Source organism: Anomaloglossus baeobatrachus, unplaced genomic scaffold, assembly GCF_048569485.1.
Source record: "Anomaloglossus baeobatrachus isolate aAnoBae1 unplaced genomic scaffold, aAnoBae1.hap1 Scaffold_366, whole genome shotgun sequence".
In the NCBI taxonomy this organism is placed as follows: Eukaryota; Metazoa; Chordata; class Amphibia; order Anura; family Aromobatidae; genus Anomaloglossus; species Anomaloglossus baeobatrachus.
In genome coordinates this window covers 256,218-273,207 of record NW_027443010.1, presented here as the reverse complement: position 1 = coordinate 273,207, position 16,990 = coordinate 256,218, and the positions used below count along the sequence as shown (strand labels likewise).

Sequence of the window (16,990 nt, the reverse complement as noted above, 5' to 3'; positions counted from 1 at the left end):
TTATATTGCGGTATGAGGCTTCGCAGTAGGTTGCAAACATTCATCACCCATGACTGTCCCCAATTGAGCTCAGAAGCTCAATGTCTATCATGACCTCTCTTTTAGAATGTCCAAGAGCAAGCAAACTATTCCTCCAGGAGAGGGCGCCAACAGACTACTAAAGAGATCATCATTACTCAAAGAAAACCCCAAAAACCAATGCATGATAGGAATAAACAGGTAACTTTCTTTGGAGTGGAAGCGGAGAGATCGCACCAGATGCCAATTCTAGATGTTATCACACCTGTGGTCACTGCAGCAGCAGGTGAATCCACTTTGTCCAAAAGGGATCTATTCCATTCAATTGCAAATGATCTAGATAAGACAGAGAACTGCAGCACGGGGACATAGCCGAGTTGGTCAGGTTGAGTGGTGATGAGTTTGCTATTTGGATGAATAAAGAAAGTCAAAAGTGTGAAAGATAAAAAACAAAAGGAGGAAGTGTGAAAAGTGAATGGGCCAAATTGAGGTGCATATGAAGACGTATGCTTTCTTCCAATTCATTAAATCGGGCTAATATGAATCAGGTGAATTGAGTTCTGCTTTTGGAAACTGGGTTAAGAAGGGGTGCACCGTTCCTGGAGGTACTGCAATACCAGGTCAATGCGTGGAGTGGACAGAGCAAGCTCTTTTTCCATCTCCCTGTTCTAAAAATCCATTTAATATATGGTCCCCAGATAGGGGACGTATCAGATATTAAACTGATAAGAACAGATACTACACTTGATCTTAGCCAAAAGGCCGAGAAGCGATAACCAGAATTGGTTTGGGCCTCGAGTGGCACCCTGGCCTATGCCGGACACATCTTAGGGAGAGAGAGCGAGAGGGAGACAAACCCACGCCTACACAAGACATTTTGTCACCCAAGCCAACCCTTGAAAAGGCTGCTTTGCAGAGCCAAAACAAGAAGAATGGTGCGTTTTGCAGCCGCCGCCCACTGCAATGAATCTGAATAACTCCTCCTTTAGGGCGCAAGCAACTCCCCTCCCCCTTGCAGTCTTTCCAATTCACGATACAAAAAGACGGACAGGACAGGTTGCCTGACTTTCCGTCACTGCCACCCTTTGCCATCCTTACCCGTAGAAAGCCCTTTCATCATCCCCAAACCCTAATCTTTTCCCTTTCCTTCCCAGCCCCCAAACCCTGCCCTCTGTACCTTTCTCACCACCCGCTTCCCTTCTCCTGTCATCCCCCTACCACCCGGGAAAAAAAGAGATTGCCCCCTCCTTCCACTAGCCCACCCTCCCACCCAAAGAACAACTTCTTCTGCGCAGCTTGTTTTCTAGGCAGCAGCGCTATTGTGATGTCATCGGGGGGCATTGTGACAAGCCGCCAGTGTTCCGTCTCTTCATGTTGTGCACAGTTCAAACGGAAAATACATCAACAGGCAGACTACAGAAAAGCTTACTATCAAAGGTTAGAGGGGGGCTTTCTCAGAGGGCTTTTTACAGTTTTTCTATTCCCAATTAGCCGTTTAAGTGTACTTATTGAAAGTAGTAATTCTTTCATAGGCCGCCCTTTCTTAGTATTTGACGTTCCTTATATTGCGGTATGAGGCTTCGCAGTAGGTTGCAAACATTCATCACCCATGACTGTCCCCAATTGAGCTCAGAAGCTCAATGTCTATCATGACCTCTCTTTTAGAATGTCCAAGAGCAAGCAAACTATTCCTCCAGGAGAGGGCGCCAACAGACTACTAAAGAGATCATCATTACTCAAAGAAAACCCCAAAAACCAATGCATGATAGGAATAAACAGGTAACTTTCTTTGGAGTGGAAGCGGAGAGATCGCACCAGATGCCAATTCTAGATGTTATCACACCTGTGGTCACTGCAGCAGCAGGTGAATCCACTTTGTCCAAAAGGGATCTATTCCATTCAATTGCAAATGATCTAGATAAGACAGAGAACTGCAGCACGGGGACATAGCCGAGTTGGTCAGGTTGAGTGGTGATGAGTTTGCTATTTGGATGAATAAAGAAAGTCAAAAGTGTGAAAGATAAAAAACAAAAGGAGGAAGTGTGAAAAGTGAATGGGCCAAATTGAGGTGCATATGAAGACGTATGCTTTCTTCCAATTCATTAAATCGGGCTAATATGAATCAGGTGAATTGAGTTCTGCTTTTGGAAACTGGGTTAAGAAGGGGTGCACCGTTCCTGGAGGTACTGCAATACCAGGTCAATGCGTGGAGTGGACAGAGCAAGCTCTTTTTCCATCTCCCTGTTCTAAAAATCCATTTAATATATGGTCCCCAGATAGGGGACGTATCAGATATTAAACTGATAAGAACAGATACTACACTTGATCTTAGCCAAAAGGCCGAGAAGCGATAACCAGAATTGGTTTGGGCCTCGAGTGGCACCCTGGCCTATGCCGGACACATCTTAGGGAGAGAGAGCGAGAGGGAGACAAACCCACGCCTACACAAGACATTTTGTCACCCAAGCCAACCCTTGAAAAGGCTGCTTTGCAGAGCCAAAACAAGAAGAATGGTGCGTTTTGCAGCCGCCGCCCACTGCAATGAATCTGAATAACTCCTCCTTTAGGGCGCAAGCAACTCCCCTCCCCCTTGCAGTCTTTCCAATTCACGATACAAAAAGACGGACAGGACAGGTTGCCTGACTTTCCGTCACTGCCACCCTTTGCCATCCTTACCCGTAGAAAGCCCTTTCATCATCCCCAAACCCTAATCTTTTCCCTTTCCTTCCCAGCCCCCAAACCCTGCCCTCTGTACCTTTCTCACCACCCGCTTCCCTTCTCCTGTCATCCCCCTACCACCCGGGAAAAAAAGAGATTGCCCCCTCCTTCCACTAGCCCACCCTCCCACCCAAAGAACAACTTCTTCTGCGCAGCTTGTTTTCTAGGCAGCAGCGCTATTGTGATGTCATCGGGGGGCATTGTGACAAGCCGCCAGTGTTCCGTCTCTTCATGTTGTGCACAGTTCAAACGGAAAATACATCAACAGGCAGACTACAGAAAAGCTTACTATCAAAGGTTAGAGGGGGGCTTTCTCAGAGGGCTTTTTACAGTTTTTCTATTCCCAATTAGCCGTTTAAGTGTACTTATTGAAAGTAGTAATTCTTTCATAGGCCGCCCTTTCTTAGTATTTGACGTTCCTTATATTGCGGTATGAGGCTTCGCAGTAGGTTGCAAACATTCATCACCCATGACTGTCCCCAATTGAGCTCAGAAGCTCAATGTCTATCATGACCTCTCTTTTAGAATGTCCAAGAGCAAGCAAACTATTCCTCCAGGAGAGGGCGCCAACAGACTACTAAAGAGATCATCATTACTCAAAGAAAACCCCAAAAACCAATGCATGATAGGAATAAACAGGTAACTTTCTTTGGAGTGGAAGCGGAGAGATCGCACCAGATGCCAATTCTAGATGTTATCACACCTGTGGTCACTGCAGCAGCAGGTGAATCCACTTTGTCCAAAAGGGATCTATTCCATTCAATTGCAAATGATCTAGATAAGACAGAGAACTGCAGCACGGGGACATAGCCGAGTTGGTCAGGTTGAGTGGTGATGAGTTTGCTATTTGGATGAATAAAGAAAGTCAAAAGTGTGAAAGATAAAAAACAAAAGGAGGAAGTGTGAAAAGTGAATGGGCCAAATTGAGGTGCATATGAAGACGTATGCTTTCTTCCAATTCATTAAATCGGGCTAATATGAATCAGGTGAATTGAGTTCTGCTTTTGGAAACTGGGTTAAGAAGGGGTGCACCGTTCCTGGAGGTACTGCAATACCAGGTCAATGCGTGGAGTGGACAGAGCAAGCTCTTTTTCCATCTCCCTGTTCTAAAAATCCATTTAATATATGGTCCCCAGATAGGGGACGTATCAGATATTAAACTGATAAGAACAGATACTACACTTGATCTTAGCCAAAAGGCCGAGAAGCGATAACCAGAATTGGTTTGGGCCTCGAGTGGCACCCTGGCCTATGCCGGACACATCTTAGGGAGAGAGAGCGAGAGGGAGACAAACCCACGCCTACACAAGACATTTTGTCACCCAAGCCAACCCTTGAAAAGGCTGCTTTGCAGAGCCAAAACAAGAAGAATGGTGCGTTTTGCAGCCGCCGCCCACTGCAATGAATCTGAATAACTCCTCCGTTAGGGCGCAAGCAACTCCCCTCCCCCTTGCAGTCTTTCCAATTCACGATACAAAAAGACGGACAGGACAGGTTGCCTGACTTTCCGTCACTGCCACCCTTTGCCATCCTTACCCGTAGAAAGCCCTTTCATCATCCCCAAACCCTAATCTTTTCCCTTTCCTTCCCAGCCCCCAAACCCTGCCCTCTGTACCTTTCTCACCACCCGCTTCCCTTCTCCTGTCATCCCCCTACCACCCGGGAAAAAAAGAGATTGCCCCCTCCTTCCACTAGCCCACCCTCCCACCCAAAGAACAACTTCTTCTGCGCAGCTTGTTTTCTAGGCAGCAGCGCTATTGTGATGTCATCGGGGGGCATTGTGACAAGCCGCCAGTGTTCCGTCTCTTCATGTTGTGCACAGTTCAAACGGAAAATACATCAACAGGCAGACTACAGAAAAGCTTACTATCAAAGGTTAGAGGGGGGCTTTCTCAGAGGGCTTTTTACAGTTTTTCTATTCCCAATTAGCCGTTTAAGTGTACTTATTGAAAGTAGTAATTCTTTCATAGGCCGCCCTTTCTTAGTATTTGACGTTCCTTATATTGCGGTATGAGGCTTCGCAGTAGGTTGCAAACATTCATCACCCATGACTGTCCCCAATTGAGCTCAGAAGCTCAATGTCTATCATGACCTCTCTTTTAGAATGTCCAAGAGCAAGCAAACTATTCCTCCAGGAGAGGGCGCCAACAGACTACTAAAGAGATCATCATTACTCAAAGAAAACCCCAAAAACCAATGCATGATAGGAATAAACAGGTAACTTTCTTTGGAGTGGAAGCGGAGAGATCGCACCAGATGCCAATTCTAGATGTTATCACACCTGTGGTCACTGCAGCAGCAGGTGAATCCACTTTGTCCAAAAGGGATCTATTCCATTCAATTGCAAATGATCTAGATAAGACAGAGAACTGCAGCACGGGGACATAGCCGAGTTGGTCAGGTTGAGTGGTGATGAGTTTGCTATTTGGATGAATAAAGAAAGTCAAAAGTGTGAAAGATAAAAAACAAAAGGAGGAAGTGTGAAAAGTGAATGGGCCAAATTGAGGTGCATATGAAGACGTATGCTTTCTTCCAATTCATTAAATCGGGCTAATATGAATCAGGTGAATTGAGTTCTGCTTTTGGAAACTGGGTTAAGAAGGGGTGCACCGTTCCTGGAGGTACTGCAATACCAGGTCAATGCGTGGAGTGGACAGAGCAAGCTCTTTTTCCATCTCCCTGTTCTAAAAATCCATTTAATATATGGTCCCCAGATAGGGGACGTATCAGATATTAAACTGATAAGAACAGATACTACACTTGATCTTAGCCAAAAGGCCGAGAAGCGATAACCAGAATTGGTTTGGGCCTCGAGTGGCACCCTGGCCTATGCCGGACACATCTTAGGGAGAGAGAGCGAGAGGGAGACAAACCCACGCCTACACAAGACATTTTGTCACCCAAGCCAACCCTTGAAAAGGCTGCTTTGCAGAGCCAAAACAAGAAGAATGGTGCGTTTTGCAGCCGCCGCCCACTGCAATGAATCTGAATAACTCCTCCTTTAGGGCGCAAGCAACTCCCCTCCCCCTTGCAGTCTTTCCAATTCACGATACAAAAAGACGGACAGGACAGGTTGCCTGACTTTCCGTCACTGCCACCCTTTGCCATCCTTACCCGTAGAAAGCCCTTTCATCATCCCCAAACCCTAATCTTTTCCCTTTCCTTCCCAGCCCCCAAACCCTGCCCTCTGTACCTTTCTCACCACCCGCTTCCCTTCTCCTGTCATCCCCCTACCACCCGGGAAAAAAAGAGATTGCCCCCTCCTTCCACTAGCCCACCCTCCCACCCAAAGAACAACTTCTTCTGCGCAGCTTGTTTTCTAGGCAGCAGCGCTATTGTGATGTCATCGGGGGGCATTGTGACAAGCCGCCAGTGTTCCGTCTCTTCATGTTGTGCACAGTTCAAACGGAAAATACATCAACAGGCAGACTACAGAAAAGCTTACTATCAAAGGTTAGAGGGGGGCTTTCTCAGAGGGCTTTTTACAGTTTTTCTATTCCCAATTAGCCGTTTAAGTGTACTTATTGAAAGTAGTAATTCTTTCATAGGCCGCCCTTTCTTAGTATTTGACGTTCCTTATATTGCGGTATGAGGCTTCGCAGTAGGTTGCAAACATTCATCACCCATGACTGTCCCCAATTGAGCTCAGAAGCTCAATGTCTATCATGACCTCTCTTTTAGAATGTCCAAGAGCAAGCAAACTATTCCTCCAGGAGAGGGCGCCAACAGACTACTAAAGAGATCATCATTACTCAAAGAAAACCCCAAAAACCAATGCATGATAGGAATAAACAGGTAACTTTCTTTGGAGTGGAAGCGGAGAGATCGCACCAGATGCCAATTCTAGATGTTATCACACCTGTGGTCACTGCAGCAGCAGGTGAATCCACTTTGTCCAAAAGGGATCTATTCCATTCAATTGCAAATGATCTAGATAAGACAGAGAACTGCAGCACGGGGACATAGCCGAGTTGGTCAGGTTGAGTGGTGATGAGTTTGCTATTTGGATGAATAAAGAAAGTCAAAAGTGTGAAAGATAAAAAACAAAAGGAGGAAGTGTGAAAAGTGAATGGGCCAAATTGAGGTGCATATGAAGACGTATGCTTTCTTCCAATTCATTAAATCGGGCTAATATGAATCAGGTGAATTGAGTTCTGCTTTTGGAAACTGGGTTAAGAAGGGGTGCACCGTTCCTGGAGGTACTGCAATACCAGGTCAATGCGTGGAGTGGACAGAGCAAGCTCTTTTTCCATCTCCCTGTTCTAAAAATCCATTTAATATATGGTCCCCAGATAGGGGACGTATCAGATATTAAACTGATAAGAACAGATACTACACTTGATCTTAGCCAAAAGGCCGAGAAGCGATAACCAGAATTGGTTTGGGCCTCGAGTGGCACCCTGGCCTATGCCGGACACATCTTAGGGAGAGAGAGCGAGAGGGAGACAAACCCACGCCTACACAAGACATTTTGTCACCCAAGCCAACCCTTGAAAAGGCTGCTTTGCAGAGCCAAAACAAGAAGAATGGTGCGTTTTGCAGCCGCCGCCCACTGCAATGAATCTGAATAACTCCTCCTTTAGGGCGCAAGCAACTCCCCTCCCCCTTGCAGTCTTTCCAATTCACGATACAAAAAGACGGACAGGACAGGTTGCCTGACTTTCCGTCACTGCCACCCTTTGCCATCCTTACCCGTAGAAAGCCCTTTCATCATCCCCAAACCCTAATCTTTTCCCTTTCCTTCCCAGCCCCCAAACCCTGCCCTCTGTACCTTTCTCACCACCCGCTTCCCTTCTCCTGTCATCCCCCTACCACCCGGGAAAAAAAGAGATTGCCCCCTCCTTCCACTAGCCCACCCTCCCACCCAAAGAACAACTTCTTCTGCGCAGCTTGTTTTCTAGGCAGCAGCGCTATTGTGATGTCATCGGGGGGCATTGTGACAAGCCGCCAGTGTTCCGTCTCTTCATGTTGTGCACAGTTCAAACGGAAAATACATCAACAGGCAGACTACAGAAAAGCTTACTATCAAAGGTTAGAGGGGGGCTTTCTCAGAGGGCTTTTTACAGTTTTTCTATTCCCAATTAGCCGTTTAAGTGTACTTATTGAAAGTAGTAATTCTTTCATAGGCCGCCCTTTCTTAGTATTTGACGTTCCTTATATTGCGGTATGAGGCTTCGCAGTAGGTTGCAAACATTCATCACCCATGACTGTCCCCAATTGAGCTCAGAAGCTCAATGTCTATCATGACCTCTCTTTTAGAATGTCCAAGAGCAAGCAAACTATTCCTCCAGGAGAGGGCGCCAACAGACTACTAAAGAGATCATCATTACTCAAAGAAAACCCCAAAAACCAATGCATGATAGGAATAAACAGGTAACTTTCTTTGGAGTGGAAGCGGAGAGATCGCACCAGATGCCAATTCTAGATGTTATCACACCTGTGGTCACTGCAGCAGCAGGTGAATCCACTTTGTCCAAAAGGGATCTATTCCATTCAATTGCAAATGATCTAGATAAGACAGAGAACTGCAGCACGGGGACATAGCCGAGTTGGTCAGGTTGAGTGGTGATGAGTTTGCTATTTGGATGAATAAAGAAAGTCAAAAGTGTGAAAGATAAAAAACAAAAGGAGGAAGTGTGAAAAGTGAATGGGCCAAATTGAGGTGCATATGAAGACGTATGCTTTCTTCCAATTCATTAAATCGGGCTAATATGAATCAGGTGAATTGAGTTCTGCTTTTGGAAACTGGGTTAAGAAGGGGTGCACCGTTCCTGGAGGTACTGCAATACCAGGTCAATGCGTGGAGTGGACAGAGCAAGCTCTTTTTCCATCTCCCTGTTCTAAAAATCCATTTAATATATGGTCCCCAGATAGGGGACGTATCAGATATTAAACTGATAAGAACAGATACTACACTTGATCTTAGCCAAAAGGCCGAGAAGCGATAACCAGAATTGGTTTGGGCCTCGAGTGGCACCCTGGCCTATGCCGGACACATCTTAGGGAGAGAGAGCGAGAGGGAGACAAACCCACGCCTACACAAGACATTTTGTCACCCAAGCCAACCCTTGAAAAGGCTGCTTTGCAGAGCCAAAACAAGAAGAATGGTGCGTTTTGCAGCCGCCGCCCACTGCAATGAATCTGAATAACTCCTCCTTTAGGGCGCAAGCAACTCCCCTCCCCCTTGCAGTCTTTCCAATTCACGATACAAAAAGACGGACAGGACAGGTTGCCTGACTTTCCGTCACTGCCACCCTTTGCCATCCTTACCCGTAGAAAGCCCTTTCATCATCCCCAAACCCTAATCTTTTCCCTTTCCTTCCCAGCCCCCAAACCCTGCCCTCTGTACCTTTCTCACCACCCGCTTCCCTTCTCCTGTCATCCCCCTACCACCCGGGAAAAAAAGAGATTGCCCCCTCCTTCCACTAGCCCACCCTCCCACCCAAAGAACAACTTCTTCTGCGCAGCTTGTTTTCTAGGCAGCAGCGCTATTGTGATGTCATCGGGGGGCATTGTGACAAGCCGCCAGTGTTCCGTCTCTTCATGTTGTGCACAGTTCAAACGGAAAATACATCAACAGGCAGACTACAGAAAAGCTTACTATCAAAGGTTAGAGGGGGGCTTTCTCAGAGGGCTTTTTACAGTTTTTCTATTCCCAATTAGCCGTTTAAGTGTACTTATTGAAAGTAGTAATTCTTTCATAGGCCGCCCTTTCTTAGTATTTGACGTTCCTTATATTGCGGTATGAGGCTTCGCAGTAGGTTGCAAACATTCATCACCCATGACTGTCCCCAATTGAGCTCAGAAGCTCAATGTCTATCATGACCTCTCTTTTAGAATGTCCAAGAGCAAGCAAACTATTCCTCCAGGAGAGGGCGCCAACAGACTACTAAAGAGATCATCATTACTCAAAGAAAACCCCAAAAACCAATGCATGATAGGAATAAACAGGTAACTTTCTTTGGAGTGGAAGCGGAGAGATCGCACCAGATGCCAATTCTAGATGTTATCACACCTGTGGTCACTGCAGCAGCAGGTGAATCCACTTTGTCCAAAAGGGATCTATTCCATTCAATTGCAAATGATCTAGATAAGACAGAGAACTGCAGCACGGGGACATAGCCGAGTTGGTCAGGTTGAGTGGTGATGAGTTTGCTATTTGGATGAATAAAGAAAGTCAAAAGTGTGAAAGATAAAAAACAAAAGGAGGAAGTGTGAAAAGTGAATGGGCCAAATTGAGGTGCATATGAAGACGTATGCTTTCTTCCAATTCATTAAATCGGGCTAATATGAATCAGGTGAATTGAGTTCTGCTTTTGGAAACTGGGTTAAGAAGGGGTGCACCGTTCCTGGAGGTACTGCAATACCAGGTCAATGCGTGGAGTGGACAGAGCAAGCTCTTTTTCCATCTCCCTGTTCTAAAAATCCATTTAATATATGGTCCCCAGATAGGGGACGTATCAGATATTAAACTGATAAGAACAGATTTTTTTTGATTTAACAGCATCTTTATTATCATGCACTACTCACAAAAAGGTAACAAACCGTGTACAGTGCCGCAGCCCCGTACACACAGAACTATACAATCCTTCTTACATAGCCATAGAGTACGACGCACTAAACTATACATCACACTCCTATGCTTATCCATAACACTCAAGCTGAAAGAAAAAGTTAGACCATAAATAACGACGAACCGGCGATTGGGGGATGGGGGTAGGGGAAAAGGGGGATAGGGTGGGGAAATCACAGGCCCGAAGCTTTATTGAAAGACGCACATAACGGGAAAAGGAGGGAGGGGGCATGGAAGAGGTCTAAACCTCCTCCTCGGCGCTGTCGTCCGGACTGTCCATGATGGAATAGTCTCTGAGCAGGCTGTGGATCAGCCTGCGGCAATCCTGGATAGACATCCTCTCCCTCTTCAAGATAAGCCGGTTCCTGGCGACCCAAATAGCGTCCTTAAAGCAGTTCATAAGGCGCCAAGCCTCCTGGATGGCTCCAACGGTGTGAGTCCCAGGGAAGAGTCCATAAAGTACGGAATGGTACGATAGGCTCCCTCTGGGGACGGAGTACCTCAGGTCATCCTCCAGGGCAACCAACAGGCGCTGTGCGAAACGGCAGTCCCAAAAGGCGTGCAGCGATGTTTCCTCCACGAAGGGGCACCTTGGGCAGTACCGAGTTTTGCACAGGTTCCGGGCGTGCATGAATGACCGGACGGGCAGTCCGCCCTGTATCGCCATCCATGACAAGTCCTTGTGCCCGTTGGTCAATCCAGCCGATGACACGTTTGTCCAAACAGTCTCCAGTGTGTCGTGATGAAGTCCTGGAATGTTCTCCATTTCGTCCTTGGCTCTGATGAGTTTGTGGATAGTCTTTGGCTTCCACAAATCAGGCTTGAGTCCCTCCAGTTGGTGTTCCCTCACAAACCGAACCACGTCTCCGTAGAACCATGGCGCCGTCCAGTTGTAGGGGAAGGAGCTGTCCCACTTGTCCCAGCCTAACCGTCTCCAAAGGGGGAGCAGGAAGAAGCGAGACATGGACCCACCCGCGGAACCTCTCTTGACTCGCAGAGTTCGGCGAACGCAGTCACATACGAAGGAGGATCGCAGGAGGGTGGGGATATCGGGTACGCCCTTCCCACCCTTGCGAGGATCCTTGTACATGATGCTCCGCTTTACTCTGTCCATCTTGGATCCCCAGACAAAACGAAACACCGTCCTGGTAATGGCCCTGCACACGGTGGCAAGGGGGGGCCAGGCCTGGGCCGTGTACTGCAGCACGGGCAGTACCTCGTTACGCAGGACCAGTGCTTTGCCCTCACAGGTGAGGCGTCTGAGGCTCCACAGACCGATCCGTTGGGTGATCTTGGTCAAGCGTTCCTCCCAGGACTTGAGGGCTGCTCCTTCCTTCCCGAACCAGACTCCAAGAACCTTGATGAAATCCGGCTGGATGCTGAAAGGGAAGGGGGCGGAAGAGGCCGGCTGCCAGTCCCCGAAGAGCATGGCTTCCGGCTTCCCGCAGTTGACTTTGGCTCCCGAAGCCCGTCCGAAGGTCTCACAGGTCTGGACGAGGGTGTCGACTGAGCGCCGGTCCGCGCAGAAGACGGTCACGTCGTCCATGTAGAGCGAGCACTTGACCTCGAAGCGTTCTGGTCCTGGTGCGGTGATCCCTCTGATCTCTCCATTCCGCCGGATAGCCTCTGCAAAGAGTTCTATAACACAAACAAAAAGAAGAGGTGACAGAGGACAGCCTTGTCTGACCCCTGAGAGGACCGGGAAGGGGTCAGTCTTCCAGCCGTTTACCAACACCGAGCTGTGAATATCAAAATACATTAGTTGGACATACAAGCAAAACATGTTACCCAAACCTAACCTGTGCAGAGCTTTGCCCAGGAACTCATGGGAAACACGGTCGAAGGCCTTTTCCTGATCCAACGAGATCAGGGCTGCGTGCACCCGGCGGGCTTTGATGTACTCGACCGTGTCCCGCATGAGAGCCAGGCTGTCTGCGATGCGACGTCCGGGGATGCCGCAGGTCTGATCCGGGTGGATGATCCGTCCGATAACAGTCTTCAATCTCGTTGCCATCGTCTTGGCCAGGATCTTGTAGTCGACGTTCAGAAGGGTGATGGGACGCCAATTCTTCAGGTCGCACCTCTCTCCTTTACGCTTGTACAGGATCGTGACCATTCCTTCCCTCAGAGATGGAGGCATTCTGCCCTCCACCACCATCTCCTCATACAGCCCTAACAGGTCCGGACAGATTAGGTCTCCCAGCGCTACATAGAGCTCTGCTGGGAGGCCGTCACTGCCCGGTGTCCTGCCAGAACTAAAGGATTTGGCGGCCGAGAGCAGCTCGTCCACCGTCAGAGGAACATCCATGGCCGCCGCGTCTGCAGGGTCAAGATGGTTAGTGATACCTGACAGGAACTTATCGGCGGCCTCGGGGTCAGTAGTCTTGCGGGCGTAGAGTTCGCTGTAGAAGTCGCTGACGACCTTCATCACGTTCTCTTTCCCGCGTCGCATGTTTCCACTCTCGTCTCGTAGTTCATTCATGGGCGTGTGACCGGCGTGGAGTTTCCTGAAAAAGAACGAGTTACATTTCTCACCCTTCTCCAGGTTCTCCACTTTGGAACGGAAGACAATTCGCTCGGACTCCTCCTCGAAGTGCCTTTTCAGGCTCCTCTTAGTCTCCTCCAGCTCCTCTCTCACGTCCCAGCCGCATCGAAGAAGGTCCTGCAGGGAACGCAGCTCACGCTGGAGTCTCCTGAAGTCCCTCCTCTTCAGACACGCCTGTTGTTGACTCTTTGCCTGAAAGAAGAAACGGAACTCGAGTTTAACGTATTCCCACCAGTCAGAAACAGACTGGAAGCCCGCCTTGTAGGCCCGCCACGTGGAGTAGGCAGCTCTAAGCTCCTCCAGAATCTCACCCTTTTCCAGCAGAGAGCAGTTCAGCTTCCAGGAGCCCGGGCCAATGGGGAAGCCATGGCCCAGCACACCTTGAAAGTGAATGGCTCTGTGGTCAGAGAAGAAGCAGGGGACCATCGAGTGCCCACTCCGCCCAACCGCCCGAGAGGTAAACACAAAGTCAATCCTGGAACGCAGCGAGCCATCGGATCGGCACCATGAATAGTTCACGGATCCGTGTCCGATGGAGCCAACAACGTCCACAAGAGAGGCTTCGGTCACCATCTCAATGAGCAGTTTGGATGTGACGTCCAACTTGGCAGCCGTTCCAGAACTGCGTCCATCCTCCTCAATCGGGCAGTTGAAATCCCCGGCCATCACTACCGTCCTGGCGGTAGCGAGCTGAGGGCGCAGGGCTTGGAGGAGCTCCAGTCGATCGCTCTTCACAGGAGAAGCATACACATTGATGAACCTGACAGGTTCTCCCGCCCAGGTGCCATCCACGAGCAGTAACCTGCCGCAGACGATTTCCTGAACAGAGTCCAATGTGAAGGCGCTTCCCCTGATCAGCACGGCGACCCCCGCGGACCTACAGTCGCCCCCGCCAGACCAGTAGGATGGGCCATGGGTCCACTCCCTGGCCAGATGGTTGAAGGACCTAGAGGAGGGAAGGGAGCATTCCTGCAGGAAAAATACATCTCTAGACTGAGTGTTAAGGAACGTAAAAATTGTCTGACGTCGGAACTTGTCTCTGATGCTCCTAACATTAATGGAAAAGATGTTAATGTTAGCAGTCATTGGAGAAAAGAGAAAGTTAGAGCAGGCGGTGTGCCTTAGTTACCACTCCGGTCGGGCGGTTCTTCCTCTTTGGCACCTGCTGGTAAGGGTATCTCCAGCAGACCCTCTTCTGCTAGCTGATCAAGCAGGGATGGTGCCTCAGTGGCTTCCGACTCCTCCATTTCTTCTTCGGCCACAAGGGACTCCACCATCTGCTCCAACACGTCCGGTTCTGGGAGGAGGCCATCCTCCTCTTCCTGGGGTGGATTGGGGTCCACAATGAACAGCTTGGAAGGTTCTGCGACAGGACTATCTTCCACCTTCCTTTTCCTTTGGCCTGTACCTGAGGAGACAAGAGCTGGAAAATCCTCCTCGGTGAAAAGTGCAAGAGTGCTGAGGCCCTCTGCTCTCATGGTCTGGGGAGGGAGAGTGGGCTTTGGGGGGGGGGTGAGGAGACCAACTGAGGAGTAGGGAAATGAGGTGGAGGTAGTGGAATCCTCAGTAGGGTTGGCCGGGGGGGGAGGGGTTTGGACAGGGGTGACAGGGGGGGGGACCAGGGAGGGGGCAACAGTTTTCTTACCCTTCTTTTCCCTGGACTCCGTGGCTGCTGGGGCATCGGCTGGAGCCACGGTCGCCGGGTTCTTGGCCGCCTTGTCCTTGGCCTCTGTGGCCTTGGTCGTAGCTGCCTTGGTCGACGAAGCTGTGACTACCCGATACTGGGTCGCCGCGGCAACCCTTGCCCAGGATTTCTCCCGCTGTGGGCAGTCCTTGTAAAGGTGGTCCGCCTGTCCACATAGGTTGCAAGTCTTCTTCTTTGGGCAGTCCTTGGAGCTGTGTCCTGTCACCCGGCAAACCCTGCAGGCGTCCTCCTTGCAGGTCTTCATCGAATGCCCTTTCCCGCCACATTTCCTGCAGTTGTGTGGCATGTCCGGGTAGTAGATGAGACCAAAGGAGTTTCCCAGAGAGAATGTCGGGGGCAGGTGCTGGAGACCATCCTCGGATGCTGGTTCCCTGTAGAGTCGAACGGTTACTGACCACTTACCCGTCCAGAATCCGTTGCCGTTAAGGATGTGGGATGGCTCCCTCACCACTGTGCAGAGACGTCCCAGGAACGTGGAGATGTCTCTTCCTGGGGTGTGCGGGTTCCGCATGGAGACCGTGATCCTCTTCTCATCCCTCTGTATAGGACAGGATCCTAAAAAGGAATGAAAAGGGGAGTCCGGCATCGCTGCGTTCATCGCCTCCCAGTATCTCCTGCAGGCATTCACCGTGGCAAAGGTTACCAGAAAAATGCCAGTCATGAAGGTCTGGACACTCAGGGTTTCCGCCCTGGAGAAGCCCTGATCCAGAATCATCTTCTTGCAGAACACGTCGCTGGACATGTCCGGCAACCTACCATCCACCGCCTTTAGCTTCAGGGCGACCGTCTGCCGCATCCAAGGCTCCAGGGTTGGAGCCTTTTCAGGCGGCGTCCGGGCTCCCTCCGGCTGGCTGGCGTCGGAGGTAGGGGCCTCTTGGGCCGAAGAAGCCTCTGGATGAGCCTTCCTGGAGGTCCCTGGGTCCTGAGCCTTCTTGGCTGCCTTCTCTGGCTTGCTTGCCATGGCTGGTTCCTGCTTGAGTTCCCGGAGCTGGATCTTGGATTCTTCTCCGGGTGTCTTCTCCCGCTGTGTTCCTCCTCGAAGTTCCTCTGGTCTCCCCAAGTCTTCTCCGAGCCTTCGTCTTCTTGCTTCTTTCTGCCAAGCTCTTCTTCCGTCCGATCTCCCTCTTCCGGTCTCGGCTGGGCTTTGGAGCTCGTCTCCCTGATCGTATCTCGTCAAGTGTAGCTAGCTCAGTTTGTTCTGATAAGAACAGATACTACACTTGATCTTAGCCAAAAGGCCGAGAAGCGATAACCAGAATTGGTTTGGGCCTCGAGTGGCACCCTGGCCTATGCCGGACACATCTTAGGGAGAGAGAGCGAGAGGGAGACAAACCCACGCCTACACAAGACATTTTGTCACCCAAGCCAACCCTTGAAAAGGCTGCTTTGCAGAGCCAAAACAAGAAGAATGGTGCGTTTTGCAGCCGCCGCCCACTGCAATGAATCTGAATAACTCCTCCTTTAGGGCGCAAGCAACTCCCCTCCCCCTTGCAGTCTTTCCAATTCACGATACAAAAAGACGGACAGGACAGGTTGCCTGACTTTCCGTCACTGCCACCCTTTGCCATCCTTACCCGTAGAAAGCCCTTTCATCATCCCCAAACCCTAATCTTTTCCCTTTCCTTCCCAGCCCCCAAACCCTGCCCTCTGTACCTTTCTCACCACCCGCTTCCCTTCTCCTGTCATCCCCCTACCACCCGGGAAAAAAAGAGATTGCCCCCTCCTTCCACTAGCCCACCCTCCCACCCAAAGAACAACTTCTTCTGCGCAGCTTGTTTTCTAGGCAGCAGCGCTATTGTGATGTCATCGGGGGGCATTGTGACAAGCCGCCAGTGTTCCGTCTCTTCATGTTGTGCACAGTTCAAACGGAAAATACATCAACAGGCAGACTACAGAAAAGCTTACTATCAAAGGTTAGAGGGGGGCTTTCTCAGAGGGCTTTTTACAGTTTTTCTATTCCCAATTAGCCGTTTAAGTGTACTTATTGAAAGTAGTAATTCTTTCATAGGCCGCCCTTTCTTAGTATTTGACGTTCCTTATATTGCGGTATGAGGCTTCGCAGTAGGTTGCAAACATTCATCACCCATGACTGTCCCCAATTGAGCTCAGAAGCTCAATGTCTATCATGACCTCTCTTTTAGAATGTCCAAGAGCAAGCAAACTATTCCTCCAGGAGAGGGCGCCAACAGACTACTAAAGAGATCATCATTACTCAAAGAAAACCCCAAAAACCAATGCATGATAGGAATAAACAGGTAACTTTCTTTGGAGTGGAAGCGGAGAGATCGCACCAGATGCCAATTCTAGATGTTATCACACCTGTGGTCACTGCAGCAGCAGGTGAATCCACTTTGTCCAAAAGGGATCTATTCCATTCAATTGCAAATGATCTAGATAAGACAGAGAACTGCAGCACGGGGACATAGCCGAG

The 16,990-nt window shown here is 49.5% G+C and overlaps 6 non-coding genes and 2 pseudogenes across 6 annotated transcripts; all 8 read right to left on the bottom strand.

Moving 5' to 3' along the window:
* Positions 1 to 601: 601 nt before the first annotated feature.
* On the bottom strand, positions 602 to 792 carry LOC142273770 (U2 spliceosomal RNA). The gene has a single exon (XR_012738219.1). It is a non-coding gene; the product is annotated as a U2 spliceosomal RNA (small nuclear RNA).
* A 1,387-nt stretch (positions 793 to 2,179) lies between these two features.
* LOC142273769 (U2 spliceosomal RNA) lies at positions 2,180 to 2,370 on the bottom strand. Its single transcript, XR_012738218.1, has one exon. It is a non-coding gene; the product is annotated as a U2 spliceosomal RNA (small nuclear RNA).
* Positions 2,371 to 3,757: 1,387 nt separating this feature from the next.
* LOC142273768 (U2 spliceosomal RNA) lies at positions 3,758 to 3,948 on the bottom strand. The gene has a single exon (XR_012738217.1). It is a non-coding gene; the product is annotated as a U2 spliceosomal RNA (small nuclear RNA).
* A 1,387-nt stretch (positions 3,949 to 5,335) lies between these two features.
* Positions 5,336 to 5,526, bottom strand: LOC142273767 (U2 spliceosomal RNA). The gene has a single exon (XR_012738216.1). It is a non-coding gene; the product is annotated as a U2 spliceosomal RNA (small nuclear RNA).
* Positions 5,527 to 6,913: 1,387 nt separating this feature from the next.
* LOC142273766 (U2 spliceosomal RNA) lies at positions 6,914 to 7,104 on the bottom strand. Its single transcript, XR_012738215.1, has one exon. It is a non-coding gene; the product is annotated as a U2 spliceosomal RNA (small nuclear RNA).
* Positions 7,105 to 8,491: 1,387 nt separating this feature from the next.
* On the bottom strand, positions 8,492 to 8,682 carry LOC142273764 (U2 spliceosomal RNA). The gene has a single exon (XR_012738214.1). It is a non-coding gene; the product is annotated as a U2 spliceosomal RNA (small nuclear RNA).
* A 1,387-nt stretch (positions 8,683 to 10,069) lies between these two features.
* Positions 10,070 to 10,276, bottom strand: LOC142273790 (U2 spliceosomal RNA; annotated as a pseudogene).
* A 5,428-nt stretch (positions 10,277 to 15,704) lies between these two features.
* LOC142273878 (U2 spliceosomal RNA) lies at positions 15,705 to 15,809 on the bottom strand (annotated as a pseudogene).
* Positions 15,810 to 16,990: the final 1,181 nt, after the last annotated feature.